The 22,496-nt window shown below is 36.4% G+C and overlaps 1 protein-coding gene across 6 annotated transcripts in view; it reads right to left on the minus strand.

Moving 5' to 3' along the window:
• PDE4D (phosphodiesterase 4D) overlaps nt 1-22,496 on the minus strand; it is a 723,544-nt gene that overhangs the window by 84,965 nt on the left and 616,083 nt on the right. Inside the window, exon 1 of one of the 6 annotated variants that reach the window (XM_079918762.1) lies at nt 19,912-19,981. The exons of the other annotated variants lie outside the window; for them this stretch is intronic. The gene's annotated coding sequence lies outside the window, so the exon portion shown is untranslated. Of the gene's footprint in view, nt 1-19,911; nt 19,982-22,496 lie in introns of those variants that run through there. 6 annotated transcript variants of the gene reach the window in all.

Here is a 22,496-nt window from a genome sequence, read left to right on the forward strand (position 1 = left end):
GGAGTTGAATTTCAGTCCTTCTGCTTCATTCATTTGTTCATTCAGTTGTTAGTTAATTCATATATTCACTCAAAAATATATATTGAGCAATTCCTGTGGCAGACACTGTGACAGGTGTTGGATTCAATAATGAATAAAACATATCTGGTTTAAACACCTTGCCCTGTGGACTGTAGAGTCAAACAAGGAATGTCAACAATAAATGAAAAATTTAAATCTGATTAATGTTATATGTAAAAATGCCACCCCCCCCCCCAAGACAATATATTTTCCATGAAGGAATAAAGACTCAGTCCAGTGAGGGAGACAAGCATGTTAACAAACATAAAACAAAATGATTGGTAAGTGATGCAGATTTCGAAAAGAATGGGCTTTAGGCTTTGGATTTCAAATCTCACTATAGTCTGTCCTCAGTATCCACAGTTTTCACATTCCTGGATTCCGTCAACTGTGGATCAAAAGTATTCACCCAAAAATGTCCAGAAAGTTCCAAAGAGCAAAACTTGAATTTGCTTCACACTGGCAGCTATTTACATAGCATTTAGATTGTATTAGTTATTATAAGTAATCTAGAGATGATTTAAAGTGTAGGGAGGATGTTAGGTTATATGCAAATACTACATGGTTTTATATAAGGGAATCGAGCATCCACACATTTGCTGAGGGGTGTCCTGGTACCAATCACCTGCAGATACTGAGGGACAACTGTCTCTGCTCTTGAGCCACTTACTCAAGTCTTCTCAGCTTCAGTTTCCTTCTCTGTAAAGAAGAAAACTACCTTGCTTATCTGGTAGATAAGAATCGGCTAAAGGGCCAGGCGGCTCGTTAAATTGCAGTTATTATGATGTTATATTCTGGAGTTATGGAAGTTTTCACACTGGAGGGAACATTTCAACTTGGTCTGGAAGAGTAAGTAAAGTTTATCAGACAGAAAAAGGTTGTTAGGGTGTTCTAGAGAGAAGGAACCAAGTGCAAATTCGAGTGGCTGGAATTAAAATGGTTTCTTGGAGAAATGGCTGGATGATCAGTGCAGCTGGAGCATAATGTTATATAACTAACCGCCTTTCTACCTCTTCTTTCAACTGATAAACAAAGGAAAGCATCCTAAAAACTAACTTAAATCCTTCTTTCTCCTTATCTCGTCTCCATTCCCCATACCATGGAAACACAGACCTCTTTTATAATAACCCAGTGTTAAGAGGCTTGGTGTATCAAGAGTAGCAGATTTTACAGCATTGGATAAAACAGAGAAAGAAAAGTTAACAGCAAACACATCCCATGTGAGAGTCTGGATGCTCCAGCAGGTCCAGAATATGCAATTAAAGGACCAAAAATTGGTCCAGGAATATTTCAGTGGTGCTTCTACCATCATCCTAATCATTATTTTCTACCTTAATAAAAACCCATCCCTTATCACATACACTATTTGTGGATTCTGTTCCAAGACAGGAAGTTCATTTTTTTATCCAACGGGGAAGCCCTCTCCTCCTTCCCTGGGAAACTCCTGGGCAATCACGAAAACAGCAGTCACTGCAACACAGGGCACACTTGCACAAGCCTCTGGTCCATGGTGCTGGAGTGACTCACACTTCCAGATGGCCTTGTTAGGTTAGCCTTCATCCAGATTCCACTCTTGGCACCATTAACCTGATCTGGCATTGTCTCAATAAATAACTTTCTCTGTTATAAGGACTGGGGCTTTTACCCTTCTGAGAATAAATGTCCACTATTTTGCTGGGGTGAATGAGGCACTGTCACACCGCTCCATAGAACATATGATGGGATCCGCACGTCTAACCGCTTCTTAAACAGTTTTAGACTTTACACCACTTTCTTAGGTACTGGGTATGGCTGACTTTTGTCTTTCTGCTGTTTGGCACTATTAGTGGGATTGCTCTTTCTGCTTTCCCCAATGCTAGCATAGGATTCAGCTTTAACTGTTTACTAAGGCAGTTACCACTTGACCATTTGTTTTGAGCTTACAAAATTTTGTTGTTGTTACTCCTTTCTCACTTTCTTTGTCATTGTGGTTTATGCTTATGGTTTTCAGAAGGTAGAGGTGTTAAATGAATGTGTTAATTGCTCTATCTTTATCCAGACATCCCAATTTTTTCTTTTTTTACTATTCTAACTTGTCATTTATATATTTTCTTTTGTGAATTGTCTGAACACGTCTCTGATGATTTAACATCAAAGCTTTTGTGTTTTCCTTACTTATTTGCATGAACTCTTTGTTACTGTATTAACCCCTGACCTCTAATATATTTAGTTCAACTGATCTCAAAGCTCACTGAACTATCTGTGGTACCTGTGGTTTAGAACGTACACAGGTCATGTATTGCTTAGATGGAACAGATGTAATGAAACTTACTATGACTAGTTCACCAAAATACATGTTTGTAAAATCATATAAAGAACAACCTTCTATCACTAGGCTTTACCCTTATAACAGGCAAATATTGACCTCCAACTGTATTAATTCAATACAATTCCATGGAACATTTGGGATGTATGAAGCACCACACCCTGGAGAGTATAAATTTCAAGGGTCTGAGTCCCTTCCTTGCAGGATTTTTCAGGAGAAGACAGATCAATAAATAATTATAAAGCAATGAAGGCTCATGTAGATCAGAAGCACAAAGCTGAGGACAACTCCCTTGATCTGGGAGTTGAGGGAAACTTGGGAAGACTTTGGCGCTAAGGAGGTGGATCTTGAAAGATGAGTGGTGGTTTTGCCAGGCTGCAAAGGTGACAGAAGCCTTCCCAGGCTGAAATAAGAGAATGTGCACAATGTCACAGATGTAAAACAATGTGTATTTAGGGAATGGTGAGAAGTCGTCGGGGGGGTTGTTGAAGGTATAGAATATAACAAGTTGACACTAGACAGGATTTTAGAAAGAGAGTCTAGCCTAACCCCCTCAATTTTACAGACTGGAAATCAGTCCTAGAGAAGTTACAAGTTGCCAAGATTCTCCTCTCAGTGACAGAAACAGGACTAGGACATTATGTTCTGATATTTCTTAGGCATTTTTTATCATATCACACAGTTCCTTACGTCTCATTGTAGATACAGATTATTTTCCTGAGAGCAAGTATAAAAAGAACTGATCAGAAGATCTAGGAGGCACAATTAGCATACAATTCTAATCTATTGCTAGTGGGTCCTTTGTAATGCTTTGTTGAGAAGGATTCTGAGGTCTACAGAAATAGCACAATTTCTTAATTATGTATATCTATGATGGGTACAGGATGAGGGAAATGCCACACAATTATTTTCCATGTATAGGAACGATGTAATGGGGAACAAGAAATGGAAAATAAGAAAGAAAAGAGTACACCACATATAATTTATGACTAATCTCATTTTGGCTTAGTTTATCTTATCAAATTTATTCTTTTGAAAAAGTCATTAAATGTTGGGTTAGATTACCTGAAACCTCTCCCTTTTCAACTCATTTCTTGTTTTAGTTTGCTCTTTGGGACAGTGGGTAGGCTTACTATTCGCTATGAGATTATGCAAAACTATTCTTTAATCACCTTGATTGCTTTCAAATAGAAAGTGTTATTTTTTTAAACTTTCAAATTGTGGGTATGTATATTTGTTGCAAAGGAAACTCATTCTGTCAGATTTTGTTTATCTTCTGACTTAAGTAATTAGGTATTTATTAATAGACTGCATTTCTTATAAATAAAAAAATCACAGATTTTCTTCAAACATTTGCTTATTTGGAATCAGGTACAAAGAAAAAAATTTTCTATCATATGGAATTATTTCAAAATCTATTATTACTTCTTACAAATATAGAGCATACAAGAGATTCTCACCATTTTTCCAAGATGAACATTAGGAAGACATAAAAGTTACCTTTTAGAATACTATTTTATTTTTTCTAAACATTTCCCACAACCTACTTTTTATCCATATTTTTCAGTTATAAATATCTGTTTGTAGTCTTTAAAGACCCATACTATTTTTTTCTATGTGATTTAACCTAAAATGACATTCTCTGTAAATGAGGTAATTTATTTCTCCATTTTTCTATTTCCTGATGCTTGGCAGTCCTAAATGCCATTGCAGATCCTTCCAGAAAGCACTTTGCAAGAATCGTACTTTCCTCTGGAGCTCTGGAGCAACCTGCTGAAAATTCTTGGAGTAAACCAGAAGGAAGGCTAAAGAGACAGAAGAAAACTATAGGTTCCCTAAAGTTAATCAAACAGAATCCCCTGGCTCACTTTCACAATCAATGTAAACTAAAACGGCCACTTCACAACAGTAATTTCTATTCTACACAGTACATGCTTCACACTTTTATAAATAGGAAAACAACACATTTCTCCAGCTGTAAGTGGAGCTTCCTGGCAAATAAAAGAAAAACTTATTCCCATTAGTAAAACTGGAGCTTAAATCTAGAGAACAAGTACTTTAAAAATCTAACAGGAAAAGTCTCTTATTTGTACTCTGTGTAAGCAATTAGGTTTGAGAATATTCCTATATAATCACAGAAAATACCAGCTAGACTGTTTAAAGTCTTCAGTGACGATAAGAGACACAGAAAAAAAAAAATCTAACTCCCCCAACAATGCAAATATGGAAGCTAGGAGCACCTGGTGACCATAAATGCATACCTTTACGAGTCTGACAATTTACATACAGTTCACACAATCAGCAAGTTTGATAAATATGATTATGACTCTCAAGTTGAAACAAATACTCTTTCCTAGGAGCAAAGAATTGTTATTGAGCGCACGGTATTAATTTTCTTGCCAACTTCTGCTTATAAAACTGAATCAGTGCTTAGCCTTAAAAATGCCAAATAACTCAGATTTTAGAATCATATATACCAGCTAATCTGCTCTGTTTCTCCCCACCCTGTCATTTCCCTCTTCTAAAACTCAAACAAGATAGTATGATTGACACAAATAAAAGCAAAAGTCATATCTTTCTTACTGCTATATGGTCTTATCTACAACGCAGCATTTCTATATTTTACAAAAGATACCATAATTTGAAGCGATAATATAACCCAAAGTACTAATCGACAACATATGTATTAGGTGAAACATACTATTATTGCTGGAGTTGCCACCAATATGAAAACATGCTAACAGCTAAATATAGGTTTATTTCCAATCTGGTGTAAGAGCTAGAATTTTAAATATAATAAAAGTTGGGTTCAAAACTGCATGACTATTGGTTAAGTTATTTAAGTTATTTAACCAGGTCTCAGGTTTCTTATTTGTAAAGTTGTGACAGTTTTTATAGGGCTCTTCTGAGTATTAAAAAGGCATTATATACAAAACTCTTAGCATAATGTCTACAAAAAGTTAACAAAACGATAACAAATACTGGCTAGCTGTTAGAGAACTGAAGTTTTAAATAAATGAAGGAGTTGTCCTTAAGGTGCATTCAATGCAACCATGATTTTTAACAATTCTTTTTTGTCATTTTGCTTTTCTAGGGGAAAAATTTCCCCCATTTTTCTCCCATTTGTTTTGAATAGTACAAGAGAGTTGTAGGCAGCTGGAGCAGTTACGCCATACCGTACATGCATAAGTCCGACAGCTGATTTTCAAGATTTGGCAAGAATTCCCAATAATTTATTGTCTCAGACACACCTGAGGGCTACCATGGGCCTAGGATCAGTCAGTTGCACTAGGAGACTGCCTCAGGGCTAGGACAGGAGACTCGAGATGGCATCGGCCAAGAGCCTGCCCTCCCACCCATCAGACACCTGCCCCTCCCCCACCCTGAGGCAGCCACGTTCCACCTGTAGGTCAGAGGAGGTGCTCTTTCTTGCACAAGAAGAGCAAAGCCCAAAACCATCTTGGTAGTGTGGGTTTTTACCCAAACTTCTTAGCAGCCCTGAATTCCAAAAAATATTCTACAGCAGAGTTGCTGTTTCCTGAGTGAGCATCTGAATCTTCTGTGGAGTTTGATGAGACCTAGGGGATGAATATTCTGTCCTCCAGAAATATCTGATTCTATCTCCTTTAACCTCTTCTTCTCATGTCCATCTCCCTGCTTGTCGTCTTTCTTTCCATCTTTATAACTAGTTCACAGATTTAAAACTCAACGCAACAAACAAGCATGCACACAATGCTCACTGCAGTACATACTGCCTGTTATACAAAAAAATGTCCATCAATAGGAATATAATTAAATAAGAAATTTGACATACATGGTATGTGGTGACTTAAGAATATTGGCACAGATTTATATGTACTGGAATGTAATAATACATATTCTCCAAAACATAGCAAACACAGGTCAGTCTTAGAAAAGCATGTGTAGTTTATCACTTTTGATTTTAAACATTTCCACAATTCAAATAACTGAATATTCAGCTAAAAATTCTGGAAGGTTATACACCAAACTGTATCCATCGTTAAGTGGTTCCTTCAAGGAAAGCAAGCCTAAAGGAGCATGGAGGAGGCCTTTCCCATATTCCACAACATTTTAAGTATTTTATGACATAAAAGTATTTATTTATTACTTATGTAATAAAACTATACATTGAAAGACAATCTTATGGTAGAAATATTAAGAAATACAGAAGAAGTAGAGAAAATAAAGAAAAAGCACATATACTTACTTCTACAACCCAATGTTCATTACTATTCAAAGTTAATATTTTTTCTACACATATATGCACACAGTAAATTTTTAAGCATAACTGGGTCTCATCTCATTGACCTGATATTCTAAAATGTTTGAAATATTGAAAAAAGTTGATTTCTGTAAAGAAGCAGTATTAGGAACTGTTGGCCAAAGTAGGCTGTGGTTTCTTTCCGTACAACTTAAAGCTCAGCTGAAAACATGATACATAGATGGTGCTATAGTCACACACACACACACACACACACACACACACACACACACACACACACACACACACACACACACACACACACACACACACGTTTTCTATGTTCCCCGTCCAAGTTGGGTTAGGGAAGCTGAAGACTGCCTGGAAGACTGCACTGTCTCAAGCTACTGACCTAATCCCTAGCATTTCAGTCCATTTCCTGCATGACCTCAGAATGTGTCCTTGTAAATTCCTTAATAAGACAGCAGTTGCACATTTTGGAATGTGGATTCTGATACGTGGTTCAAGTCAATGTTATGGACACTCCACTGGACCTCTGTGGGCCTCAGTTTCCTCATCTCTAAACTGACCTCTACAGTCCCTTCCAGTGTAAACAGTCTGTAATTTACTAAAAACCACAAAGAATCATGCGGAACTGTCCACCACAATATAGCCGGCTCTGAGTTCTCAAACTAATCCTCAAAGCTGAACTTCCTGCAAAAATGACTTCACTCCTCCATGGTGTGGGATTTGTCTCCATTCTCTAGGATGCTCACCAGATGGTGAAGGAGTGTATCTCTCCGTCTACCAACATTTTCGCATTGTTTTTTGCAGTTCATTACCTAAAGTTGTTAAAAAAAAAAACAAATACCAACCCTGTAAAAGCGAGTAGTCACCTGAAAATGTGGCTTTCTCCTTAGGAAAAACAGGGGCAAAACAGGGGTCCTAAACAGCTATCATGTGAGAGCAATGATACAGATGATCCCTGGTTTTGATCTTCTTTGAAGTTTATTGAAAACAAACTTGAATCTATACCAATCTTGACAGGCATGGAAGTCAGATTCACAAAGAGGAAATGTGAAGCTTCCCCAATGTTATGTTTAATCTTATAATACAATCATGAAACTCATAATTCAAGATCTGTACTATTAATATGAAGGAGATAGTATATAAATTTATAATCTTACCCCCAATATAATTACGTAAAATCTTAAAAATAAAATTATAGCCTGATACTATCTGTCATTTTGAAGGGGCAGAATAAGAAAAGTTTTCATCAACATCCCAAGAAGTTTATGTGCTAGACATTTTTAATGAAACAGTGATAGACTAATTTCAAGTAAATATTAATACTCAAATTATTGATTATTTTTATTGAAACTTTATTGTTTATAGAAAAATGAGGAGAAAGCATAGTCCTGCCATCTCCAAGGATAATTCATGTTTTTAAATGCTGCCAGGTTATCCATAATATGAAAACTCATTTATGTTTTATTTGAAAAAAATTTAAGTCATCAAAATAGATGGTGGGAGCCAATTATGGCTTAAACAATATTTTATAAAAACTAGAAAATTGTTGAGAAAAATGACTAGAGTATCAATCATTGGTGTTCCCTATGTCAGAAGGGAAAGTTGAATGCTGTCCTATCTTTAGGGAATAATAATTTCTTGCTATTCAGTTTTGCTTTTTATACATATGTATACATGATAAGAAGCAGAAAAATAGGTCTGCTTTTAGCAGTCGTGTATAAATTTTATTCAACATCGATTTCAAATTGTTTTGCTATCAAATATTCTGAGTCTTTTGGGCAAAAAGAAATCAGGAAAGAAAATTGGATTTATTTATCTGACCTATCTATTAAATTCAATCCTCTTGTATGTACTTCCTCTACTTTTGTCCATATGGTTATACAATTATCACTGGATGGGTGAATTACTAAACAGTTTTATGTACCTTTTCCTCAAAATCAAATTATTCTACAATGGTCCCCTATAGTATAAAATTGAATCCACAATCTTTTTCCTACCATTCAACAATGTCCATGATGCATCCCAGCAAGCTTATTAGAAAGCTGACAGTAAAATAAAACTCCTAGTACAACAGGAATAGAAGAAGGGTTCCTTATTATGCTAGTGCATAGTTTTCATTCAATATCTATAATTAACAATGAAGCAAATCAGAAACAAGCCAAGGCTACCCACTGTCTCCAATTATTTAATGCTGCTCAGAAAATTCTAACCTAGGTAATTAAATAAGAAAACCAAATACGAAGTACAAAATGTTTGAAAGGAGGGTACAAAATTATATTTTCAGATGATAATTCTGTAACTCAAAATTTCAGGACAACCAACTAAAATATATAAGAAAGGCAGAACATTTTGATTTATAAGAAAGGCAGAACATTATAAAATGCATATAGTACACGATAGGCTTTCTATATACCAGCAATAACCAGTTAGAAAATAGAGAAAGTACCCCATTTACAATAGCATAAAACATACAAAATATCTAGAAATAAATTCAATAAAAGATATTAAAGTCTTGTATAAATAATACTATAAAACGTCACTGAAGGACGTTAAAAAAAAACTAGAAAAATATACATGTATCTAATTTCCTGGATGGGAAGACTCAATATTATAAAGACAGATTAATCTATAACTTTAAGGCAATTAACTTTGCTTTAAATGTTAAAAGGTTCTTAACTATGCAATTTGATTTACGATACCTACTTTCTTCTTGAAGACATTTTTCTTGGAACTCTGTGACAACTCTTTCTAATTTAGGCTGCCTGCTTTCTAGGCCTATTTCACTGTTGTCATCCTGGGATTTATTTTCGTAAGACAGCTGGCTTGGTTCCAGTGCTCTTTGTATCCTAGGTGAACTGTGTAGAATTCTTGTTGTTCTGTTGTGCTTGAATGTATCTTTGAGCAATATATATATTTTTTTCATTAGGAAGGATCTATAGGAGGTAAACTTGTAAACTTGAGCCCATATATGGATTTTTTTTTCAGTTTTAATTTCTTTTTTTTTTTAACATCTTTATTGGAGTGTAAAGCCCATATGTGTCTAAATGCATCTTTAGTTTGTCCCAACACTTGATAGTTTGGCTATCAACTTAGGGCTCTGCTTAATCTTCCTCAGAACTTTGAAACATTGCCTAGTCTGTCCCAGCTTCCAGCTTTGCTGATGAGAAGTCTGATACCTTTGAAAGATCCTTTGTTGTTCTCTAGAACCTTTTAGGATCAATTTCTCATCCTTGGAATTCCAAAATTTTATCAGCGTGTGTCTCAGTTTGTTTTTTTTTCCCCTGTCAGGCATTGGATGAACCTTTCAGTCTGAGGACTTGAATCACTCTTCATGTCGAGGGGTTTTTGTTTGTTTGTTTGTTTGTTTTTTCCAATTATTTTTTTCCTGTTTCTTCTCACTTCCCTACTCCCATCTCACTCTTCCTATCTCTTTTCTACCATATTTTGTATCCCTCTCTTCTTGTTCTACATTCTGTGAGATTTTGTTTGACTAATTCAGACTCCAAGCACACTCAGTCTTTTATCCAATCTTCCTATTTTTTCAGCATCCTGCTCCTATTTCACAGAAACCTGAGCATACTTAATGAATGTACTCTTCCCCTAATCTCTGAAAATTTAATATTTTAAGGGTTTTTTCCTATACCTTTTATCATCTCTGTTTCTTCTGGAAACAGAAGACAAATTTACTTTAGAAAAATACATTTGTTTTGTTCACTCATTAGTTTCTTCTTGTTCTTGCTATTGGTTTTCTTCAAACGCCTCGTGATCCTTTGTTGACTGTGAATATTTATAATTTAAGAACTAGGAGTTTCTCAGGAGTTTCATAAGCAGTTGTGTAGCACTTGTACACTGCTTAATTAGCAACTTAATGCAATTTCAATCAAAATTCTAGTAGGATTTTTTTGGGAGGGCTTCGCAAATTGATTATAAAATTAATTTTTATAATATTTAAAGTAATATTTATAAATTAGCAAGACCAAGTGGGAATAACTGGAAAATTGTGAAAAATAAGATTAATTAAGAGGGCACATGTTCTCCCAGATACTAAAATGTATTGTTTATAAATACTAATTATACCATGGTGCTTTTTATATAGGAACAGTCCCTAAAGATTAAAAACAGAACCAGCCACCCTTAAAATTAGTAAAATAGAGAAGCGACATCTCAAGCCAATAAGGAAACTATGGATTATTTAATAAATAGTGTTCTGAAAATCTAAGAAACCTAGGTAAAGACTATCACAGCCCTGACTTACAATAAAATATATTCCATAATTATTAAAAATTTAAACATGTAACGTAAATCCATAAAGGACTGAAGTAAAACACAGGTACGTATATTGGGGTAGGAAAAGACTTGCTAAGGATATATCAAATATATCTATATACTTTAATATACAGGCTATATATAAAGAGTTTAAAACTTCTGTTTATTAAAATAAAGTATCCATAAATGGGAAAATATAAATGGGGCTGGGATGGTAGGAGAACAAAGAATAAAATATTCAGAGATACTTAAAAACAATACTGTATATATAAAATCATTCTGACTTTGCAAGGACATCTATACAGGAGAGTAAAAAATAAACAAGTTAATGAAGAATGAACTCTTATTGTCCCCATTTTACACGTGAGAAAACTGAGGCTCAGAGGTTATATAACTTGCTGAGGATCACATAGCTAAAAGTGGGGAGCTGGGATTTGAACCTAAGGAGTTCGGTTTCAGAGCCCATCTTTCAGCCCTGTGCTGTCCTGCCTACTCCAGCCAACCCTCTTGTACACATTTTACATCTCTTATAAGACTGCTTATAATGTCTCCCAACCCAGAATCCATACCTCTTCCTTTCTTTCTGCCCTACCTATTCCACTTGTTTTTCCATACCCAGTTCAATTACCTTCTCCACACAGGTTTTCTAACAATTCAGACCTTCTTGGAATTCTCTCCTACCTTGGATTTGGGAACCACTCTCCTGATTTTCTGCCTACTTCTCAGTCACTCTTTTTCAATCTCTTTATTGGATTCATCTTTCTCTACACTTCTTTTCTCGCCCTACTCATTGCCCCTGTGAGTGAATTACCCCCAAAACTGCAATATCTACCTACTTATGTTCTGAAAACTACAGTTTAAATTGCTCTTCCACATTCCAGAAATCTCCACCTGAATGTGCACAGACACCTCACACTCCGTATTTCCAACACTGGTACTTACTCTGTCTGCTACCTTGCTATGGAGAGATCTCTTACTGAGATGCCCCAATCACTCACCCAGTTACTGAAGCCAGAAATCCAAGCATGCTCCTTGAGTCCTCTCTCTCTCAAGCCCAAACCCCTGGACATCACTAAGTTCTGACTGTTTTACTTCATAAATAACTTGGATTTATTTCTTCTCTTCTGAATTCCCTTAGTTCAAGTCCTCTTTGTTTCGTGTGTGATTACTGCAGTTTTCCTGGTGCCTGTCTTTCCCCTATTCACCCTGATTCTATCTCCATATGAGCATTTCTCAAATTTAAGAGGTCACAGATTTCTAAGTACACTTTACAACTCTCAGAGGGTGCCTATATGAGAAATTTCATAGCTAAAAGTTACACACCTTGACAATTCCAATGCACTCAACAGGTGTTTGTTAAATGGACCAATGACCTCTATCTGTATTTATCTTTCTTTTTCCTACTGCAATTCATTCATTCACTAATAATCATTTATTTGTTAGTGTGAGTGAACACAAAGGTGAATTAGACATCATCCTGGCCCCTATAGAGCATATTTTTTTTCTCTAATCATTTAGTCATGTAGGTCTTAGCTTCAAAAGAATAGCAAGAACTCATAATATCTTCTCTGTTCCTCACAGTTTTTAGACCATTGTAGAAATTCAATCCATATTTGTGGAATAGCCTCATTTTGCCTTTAGACGATGCCTATTAATGTACACTTACATCAGAAGACCCTGCTGCGTGGAAACCCCCAGTGTTATACTTCAAGCAATTGTGGCAACTTATAGATTTTCTGGCGTAAATGTACTAAGTGGGCTGGAGGATGGAATTATGAGTTCAGAAAAGAAACAGAGGCTGTGCATGATTTCAGGTTATCAGCTTAGCTCTGAGGGTGATACGGTTTCATCAAGATAAACAGACTAATCGGTATTGAGTTCTAGTCAACATTATGTATTAGTTTTACAATGTTTAGGGATTTTTTAGGGATTAATTATTCTATATTTATAGATGAAGAAATCAAAGCTATTAATCTAGGCTGATAGGTATGATTACAAAAATCACTTTTAGTTCTGGCAGCTCTACCTCTTATTTCTGGTAACATGTTATTGCTCTTTAAGAGTAAATAATCAGAAAAGATCGCAACAGAGCTAACATTTATTGAGCACTTATATTGGATAATCTGTTTTTAGCACCTTTTTTTTTTTTTGCGGTACGCGGGCCTCTCACTGTTGCGGCCTCTCCCGTTGCGCAGCACAGGCTCCGGACGTGCAGGCTCAGAGGCCATGGCTCACGGGCCCAGCCGCTCCGCGGCATGTGGGATCTTCCCGGACCGGGGCACGAACCCGTGTCCCCTGCATCGGCAGGCGGACTCTCAACCACTGCGCCACCAGGGAAGCCCTACCATCTCTTTTATACACAAGAGCAACAATAAGGAAAAATATCTCTAAGGCAGTCCCAAATTATAAAAATGTTGAGAAGGGATGCAAAATATGATAGGATAGGAAACAAGAACAATGACACTGAATCCAAACTAATATTTGCATTCTATATACTATAGATTCTCAGAAGCTTCCATCATTGAGTCCTCTAGAGTATTATTAGCCTTTCTCATTTACAGGTTGTGGCACAGATTGTATCTACGGGGCCTTTGGTTTCCTAAACGGTGCTTGAAAATGCCTTTTAGAAAACACTTGTCATGAAGAAGCATAACAACAACAAAAAGCAAGTTCAAATATCCACTAAACATATGAAAGAGCACTCACCCTCATTAGTAATCAGGGAAATGCAATGATCTCATTATAAAATCTCCATACTTGAAACAAATTAGAAAGTCTGACAATACAATGTGCTTTTTGGCTAAGATGTGGAGTTACAGGAATTCTCATACACTTTTTATGCACTTTATCAAATACTTTCCCCTTACATAGCAAGGTTAAAGACATGCATGACCCAAGATTCCATTTCTTGGTGCATTCCCCCACAGAAATGCATGCTAATAAGCACTAAGATACGTGTAAATGAAAATCCATAATATCTTTATTCATAATATTTTCCAGCTGGAAACTGCCCAACTTCCTGACAAGAGGAGATTGGACAAATAAATTGTGGTTACTTTATACAACAGAACACGATATAGTCATGAAAATGTGTGGTCCTCAGCTACATGCAATATTGATGAATATTACCAGTATAACATTGTGTAAAAGAAGCAAAACATAAAAGTATCCACAAGATGAGCCTATTTACATAAAATACAAAAAACAAACTAAATTGAACTCCTTTGTTTTGGGATGGATGCATAAGTGGTAAACCATACCATAGACACAAGCAGGAAAAGAAAAAATTCGGACAGTAGTTATCTCTTTGGAGATAGGAAACAGAAACAGGGTGCTTCAGAGGGACGATTAAAATAGGTGTTTACTTTAAAATTGTTGGTTAAACTTAACACTTATGTTTTATGTACTTCTATAAATGTTTGTTATAGTTCATGATTTTAAAATTTACAAAGATACTAGGAAGCTATGGTAATCAAGGCGTGTGGTATTGGAGAAGGAACAAATGTATCAATGGAACAGAACAGACAGCTCCTAAATAGATCCATATAAACACAGTCAACTGATCTTTGACAAAGAAGCACGATCTTCAACAAAGGCAATACAATGGAGGAAAGATGTTATTTTCAATAAATGGCACTGGAAGAACTAGACATTGCAAAATAGTAATAATAATAATAATCTAGACACAGACCTTATAAAATTAACTCCACAAAAATTAACTCAAAATGGGTAACAGACCTAAACGTAAAACACAAACTATAAAATTCCTAGAACATAACATAGGAGAAAAACATGACCTTGGGTTTCATCATGACTTTTTAGATACAACACTAAAGGCATAATCCATGAGAGAAATAATCGATAATCTAGACTTCATTAAAATTTCTCTTCTGTGAAAGACAATGTTAAGAGAATGAGAAGACAAGCCACAGACTGGGGAGAAAATATTTGCAAATGACATATCTGATAAAGAATTGTCATTCAGAGTATATAAAGAAATCTTAAAACTCAACAGTAAGAAAACAAGTAAGTTGATTAAAAAATAGGTGAATTCCTTAAGAGGCGCATTTCATAAGCATATGAAAAGTGGCTCCAAATAAGTCATCAGGGAAATGCAAGTTAAAACAATGAGATACCACTACACACCTATTAGAATGGCCAAAGTCTGTAACTCTGTTAACGCCAAGTGCTGGAGAGGATGTGGAGAAGCAAGAGGCACTCTCATTCATTGCTGGTGGGAATGCACAATGGTTTCGCCACTTTGGAAGACAGTGTGGCAGTTTCTTACAAAACTAAACATACTTTTACCATGTGAGCCAGCAATAGCGCTACTTGGTAGTTATCCCCCAAACACTGAAAACTTATGTCCACACAAAAATCTGTACATATATGTTTATTGCAGCCTTATTCATAATTGCCAAAACTTGGAAGCACTAAGCTATCCTTCAGTAGGTGAGTGGATCAGTAAACTGTGGTACATCCAGACAATGGAGTATTATTCAGCACTGAAAAGAAATGAGCTCTCAAGCCTTGAAAAAACATGGAGGAAACTTAAATGTATATTACTAAGTGAAAGAAGCCAAACTGAAAAGGTTACATGCTGTATGATTCTAGCTATATGACTTCCGGAAAAGACAAAAACTACAGAGACAGTGTTAAAAAAATCAGTGGTTGCCAGTGGGGGAAGGGAGGGGAGGAAGGCGTAACAGGTGGAACACAGAGGATTTTTAGGGCAGTGAGAATACTGTGTATGAAAGTATAATGGTGGATACACGTCATTATACATTTCTCCCAACCCAAGAGTGAGCCCTAACGTAAACTGTGGACTTTGGGTGATAATGATGTATCAGTGTAGGTTCATCAGTTGTAACAAATGTACCACTCTGGTGGGGTGGGTTGATGATAGGGAGGCTATGCACGTATGGGGGTAGGGGGTACATGGGAAATCTCTTCCACTCAATTCTGCTGTCAACCTAAAACTGCTCTAAAAAATAAAGTCTATTTAAAAAACAAAAAAATAAAAACAGAAGACAAAAACCTGAACACATGTGGCTTCTTGGAAGTTCACAAAAATTTTACAAAGCCTAAAAAAGATTAATTTATGGAAACTTTTAGTTCTATTTCATCTGTATAAGTGCTGATGAAGACCACCTGGTGAATGATTTAGAGGTTTAACATAAAGAGTCTCCTTAAATAATATGTACTTATGGGGGGAAAAAAAACCCGAAGTCAAAATAGCAAAAGGAAAAGCACTGAAGACCTTTCTCTCCGAAACTGCCAAGCAAGTCTGGTTTAACTGAAATTGATGGCAAAGACAACAGAGCACACAATTGAATTTTAATCTTAATGATCTCTAAGCTATATTTGAAACATAAACATACATGTGAGAGTTCTTCAAGATGTTGGACATGAATCTGTTTTCATAATTCAAAAGCATGCTTTGCTTATGAATCTCTTTTAACAAGCTTTGGTGGGGGATTTTTTTCTTCCAGATGTTTGGTGTTGTACAGACGCAACCTCCATCTCTCTACATATGATTTAAAACACAGTTGGGGGGGGTGGGCTGAATTGGGAGATTGGTACTGACATATATACACTATTGATACTATGCATAAAAGAGATAACTAATGAGAACCTACTGTATAGCACAGGGAACTCTACTCAATGCTCTGCTGTGACCTAAATGAGAAGGAAATCCAAAAAAGAAGAGATATACATATACATATAGCTGATTCACTTGCTGTACAGTATAAACTAACACGATGCCATAAAGCAACTATATGCCAATGAATATTAAGAGAAAAACCACAGGGCTTCCCTGGTAGTACAGTGGTTGAGAGTCCGCCTACCGATGCAGGGGACACGGGTTCGTGTCCTGGTCCGGGAAGATCCCACGTGCCGCAGAGCGGCTGGGCCCGTGAGCCACGGCCGCTGAGCCTGCATGTCCGGAGCCTGTGCTCCACAACGGGAGAGGCCACAACAGTGAGACGCCCGCGTACCGCAAAAAAAAAAGGTAAAACCACAGTTGTAAAGAGCATATTTATTTTACAAAATGGTAAGAGGTCAGAATTCAAATAGATGGTCTATAGGTTTGTAAAATGATGAGTACCTAAGTCTCATAAAGTCCTACAGATAGTACCTATTCATCTGAAGAAAGTTCTCTTACTACTTTTCAAACCTGAAAGAATTTTCTAGTCTTAAAACATTATTAAATAGGCCAATTAATAATTTTGGTAGAAAAGAAAGTCTCCTAAATCATAGACATGAAAAATATTTTTTTCAGATACATTTTCATTTAAAATCCCTGTTTAAGCCACTTACAGGAGGCAAGATAGTTTAGTGGTTGAGAGGATGGTCTCTGGAGTCAGACTTGGATTTAAATCCCAGCTCTACCATTTACTAATGTAGACAAGTCATATTACCTCTCTATTTCTCAGTGCCTACCTCCTGGTGTTCTTACAAGGACAAAAATAAATGTCCCGCATAAAGAACTTTTTGCAAAACTCCAAGCACATAATGAGCACTCAATAAATGTTAGCTATCGTCAGAAGCAGGACCTTCTAGAATCTTGCTATCTTTCATTCAACTTGTTTGATCACTTTTTTTCTAAGTCCTCTTCCAAGCCACCTTCCTCCTCAGTTATAGTTTCCCTGGATTTCTAGCAAAGATGGGGAAACTATACATGCTTATCTTCTCTTTCTGACACCTCACTAAAATGAAAGTAAGGGAATAAAAACACACAGATCTACAAAGGCATAGATAATGAGGGAGGAGAGATCATCAAAGGAGAAATTTCAATGATTTTTAGAAAGGAGAGAGTGGATGAGAAGTAGAAACTGCCTCAGCACAACTGAGAAGATGATTACAGAGAGCAAATTCCAAGGGAAAGTGAACCAACACGTTCTACCCAACCCAGACATGCAGAGCTCAGAGGCAGCTTACACTAAGGAAGGCAGGAGTTTAGTGAGAGGCTGAAAGTACATGAAAATTATATGGAGACTTTGGACCCCAACTATTTCCCTCTCCTGTTGGAGACTAAATCTTACCTTTTTTGGAGAAAATAAGCTAGAGAGACATCAAACTGAGGACATCAGGCACTGTGGCAAACAAGGTGACACCCAAGGTTGAAAAACAGATGCTTAACTGCAGAGTTCCCAGTAAGACACACAACCTCCTTATAAGCCATGTTCCCCAAACCCTAGCAGTCAGGTATATGCCCTCAGTTGCATATCTTCCAGGCAGAAATTGGAGAATCTTGTCATGATGACACTTCAGAATTCCCAAAGAATAACCCAACTGAACAACCAATCATGCTATAGTGAAACCCTGCAGTTGACAAGCCCCGTCCATGTTCAAAGAACTTTGGTGGTATATTTCTTGCTGTTATCATCGTTGTTGTTTGATTGTCTTTGTGTGTGTGTGTGTGTGTGTGTGTGTGTGTGTGTGTGTGTGTGTGTGGTGTGAGATCTTTAAATATGAATGGACAGCCTCTTGAGGAAATTATCCAGAATAAAGAAGAGAGACTAGTATAAGGAGACCACATCAACTGAATAAAGAAATCCACAGGAAACAGACAGAGGAAAACCTCTAAAGAACTATCATTTGTGTACAAAGATAATGCATTCCTGACATAAGAATAGATGCTGTTAAAAAGGCAACAGCAGAGGACAAGAAAGTACTGAAATTGAAAAATAAAATGGCCAAAATGAAAATTTTAATAGAAAGGTTGGAAGATAAATTTGAAGAAATTTCTATAAGGTATAACAAAACACCAAAGAGATGAAAAAGAAGAAGAAAAAAGTGAGGAGATTAAAGGATCTGATCTAGGAGGTCCAACATTCAACTAACGAATCCCAGGAAGAGAAAACAGAGAAAATGGAAAAGGTAAAATTATGAATGAACTAAGAAAAGAAAACAAATCCAGAGTTAAAGGACCCATATGTCTGGAGTGAAAAGATCTAGTGTGCGCCCAGGACAGCAGATGAACACCCAGACCAAGACAATTGATCATGAAGTGTAGAGATATCAGGGATGAAGAGAAGTTCATAAAAAATTTTTTACAAAGAAAAATAGGTTTTGAATAGACATTGGGATGTCACCAATGTTAGAAAACAATGGAAGGATGCTTGCAAAATGTTGAGAAAATATATTTGTAACTTACAATTCAATTACAGTTAAACCATGCCTGAGATGCCTGAGTGTTCAAATGAAGGACTGGCGAAACCCAAGTAGACACAAAAGATGCCCCAGGAGGGAATCTCAGAAGCTAGGTTTTATCCTTAACTTTGAAACTAAATGTAGAAACACAGGAATGAATGATGGGTACTCTTAGCACTTCTCTGAGACTCTGGAGTCCTAAGACAATTTCTTTTTTGCTAACATCATTGGGTCAGGGTCTCAAGAGGCTGAGCAAAGTGATGAACTCTGACCGACTTTATGCTTCTGAAAAAGTGTACTATTATTTTCATACAGCTGATACCTCTGAAAAGATGGGTCAGTGAGCAATATGCAGTAAACAATGAAAGCCCAATACTCATTCTGAAGTCAGTTTCGCTTAGACTTTGTGTATTACCAGCAAATTTTGCAAGTCATTAAAAAAATAAAAAAGAAGGACTTTTGCTAGTAACTAATGACCCAGCATTCAACTCTCCTGTATGGCAAAAGTGGAGAAGTGACTGTTTATTTTTATGCTTATTAAGTTACAACGGAAACACTGTATTTACAATCCCATAATGTGGTGTTTTTAGACGCTAATTCTTACCTAAAAAGGAATGGGACAAAAAATAGACTAAGACAAAAAACAAAAACCCTCCTTGGTATGCTAGTATTCTTTTACAAAGGATCCAGGTTATCACAGTAATTGATTCCCTCTTTTACACCAGGGGTATTACTATATTAAGCGGCTAAAGGATAAACTTAGGTAACAGTGGAGCTATAGTTCTTTCAGAAATGAGATAATTAAATAGTTATGTGTGCCAAGAAAACTGAACATATCTATTGTACCCTCTCATTATTTCTGGCCACCTACCAGCAGTCAGTAAACTTGGGTAACCACCTTCTTCTGATATCACTTCAAGTCTACTCTTGAGTTCTTCTGGTATTACCTCAGCTACCAGAAAAAAAAAAAAAATGAAGAAAATATTTTCTTCACTATGTATACAATATGCTCAACTGTTTATAACATTCAAGTTTTTCCTGCCTAATTTTCCATGCCATTTTTATAATTGGCTAAGACTGATAATAATAGATTAATAAGTATGAAATCATTTTAGTAATCATTCCTACTTAAAATAAGGAGAGTTTCCAAAAACCAAACCTGAAACAGAATCCAGTCCAAGCTGTCAAACAGGCTATGCCGGTGGTTCTCAACTCATTCCTGATGAGGAATGATTGCTTTTTATTTCCCCCAAATGTTCTTTATTCATTTCACAAATGTTACTTAATTGTGTATCATGTACAACGCACTGTGCTGGTTACTGCAGAGAAAAGTAAGAGGATAAAAACATCTAGTGTTTTCCTTCAAGATGGAGATAAGTGATCTGTGTGGGAGTCTGTTGTAGGGGCATCAAGTTGTGAACAAAGGTGGGCCCTAGCGATGGTTAACTTGATAATTAGTGTAATGGGGTTTGTTTGCCCTGCTCCCTTTGCTGCGGCAGTCCTTCTGAGCTATAAACAGATGTAACTGGCCTAGAGTTCAGGCATGCAATAAGACTTCAGAATTTACTAGTTAGCTATGATAGATCTGTCATGAAGTCCATACACAATGAGAAGCTGCTATCTCATGAAGAAATAGGCCTGTATCGCTAGTGAGCAATTGGTCGTTACGGATGCCCAGCATTCGGTTTTCCTTTCCTTGGAAAACAATACCCTGATTCCCTTCAGGGAACCTGCTCACTGTTAGGTGGGGTCACCGTGATTGGTTGTAGTGTCTACAACCTTATTGTATGGGAGCTACTAGAGAGAGAAGCTCTTTTTTTTGTTGGATGAAAAACCTGGAAAGATACAGCTCTAGGATTCTGACATTGGTGCTGTCCCCAGGTGTATGGAAATGGGATGAAGCCAAAATTGGAGAGAGCTCTGATAATAGGACCCATAGACTAATCCAAATGGTACCCATACTTTACCTAAAACCTCATGGAACCCCATTAAGTGGAGAGATGACGTCACTAATATACAACATGTAGGAGAAATGCAGCCAGGACATTTTACTGAGTGTGAAAACAAGTGTGTAACAACTGCTTATGGGTGTGTGATATGTCAATGTTGCTTTTTAAATTGACTAGAGAGTATGCTCAAGGGAATGGAAGAAACAGAGTTGGCTATCAATGAGGGGAAATATTTCAGGAAATGTAAAACTTCAAAATTTTTAAAAAAGAAATTTTCTCTCTCTGAAAGTGGATATGGAACTGGAAAATGACAAAGGTTGTGATTATCGACACACACAAGTCAACAAGCAAAACCAACCAAACAGGAAAACTTTAAGATATGTGAAAATGGAAGCAACTCTTCTGATACCTGCAAAACACAACTTTACGAGACTGCCTGGGTTATGTCTTCTGACTGGTAGGTGATAACGTCATGTTGGTACTTTTATTCAAACCACAGCAACGTCTGTCTTCCTAAAAAACAGTTGCGGTACTTTAGAAAAGTACAATATGAAGTTTCAGACTAGTGCTGGGCTTAACAGAGTTTTAACAGATTTTCAAAGCACCTGCACACTAGATTTCACAAATATCCCATCCCTAACACCTCCACTCTGAACATACATGAAAACAAATCACAACAAAGCACTGTCATTGAAGAACACTATTACCTGCAAATTATAATCTGAGAAAGAGAATCACTGAAGCAAAGCTTAAAAAAAGAATCGTATAATTATCTTAGGAGAGAATTTTCTTCCCAATGAGTATGCACAAAAGCAACCTATGGGCACTCATGTGGTTTCTTTTTAGACTTTGCCTGCTTATTTTAAAGAATAGAGGAGAAGAATCTGCTTAAAAGCCAAATGCACTGATAAATGTTTACCGATAAAATCTTCCAGATGGGACTACTTTCAAGGAAGGTCAATTACAAGCCTCATGTCTCTCCTTTTAATGATATCCTTTAATGATCCCCTTCCTCTCCCAGAAAATTAAATCATAAAAACAACTTAGTCTGAGAATGACCCAGTAATCCTCATAATCACATTGCAATGACAGACAAGGAGATCAAAGCACAGGTGTACTGAAAACTAGAGGTTTCCATTCTATTAAAATGTGAACTTGCTACAAACTAAGATCAAAAGTACTTTTAGCTCCCCAAATCCCAACAACTTCCAATATTTTAAAAATTCTGCAGTTTCCTTGATTAATAAACTTCCCTTGATTTTCTCCCTCCCAGTTTGTACCAAACATTGGCAATTCTTTACATCTTGTGGCTGTGTTTTCATAAATTCATTCATTAATTAATTTTAGATATTTGGTGAATTATGTTGTACCTCATAGCACCAAAAACTTCCAGGTTTATTATAAGCTATTGTCTCCAAAATTGCAAAGAGAGAACCTAGTGATGTAAAATTATATAAAGGTAACCTGATACCAATACATTAGTTAGAAATTGAATTAGGTGGCTAGT

Source organism: Stenella coeruleoalba, assembly GCF_951394435.1.
Source record: "Stenella coeruleoalba genome assembly, chromosome: 3".
NCBI classification, from domain to species: domain Eukaryota; kingdom Metazoa; phylum Chordata; class Mammalia; order Artiodactyla; family Delphinidae; genus Stenella; species Stenella coeruleoalba.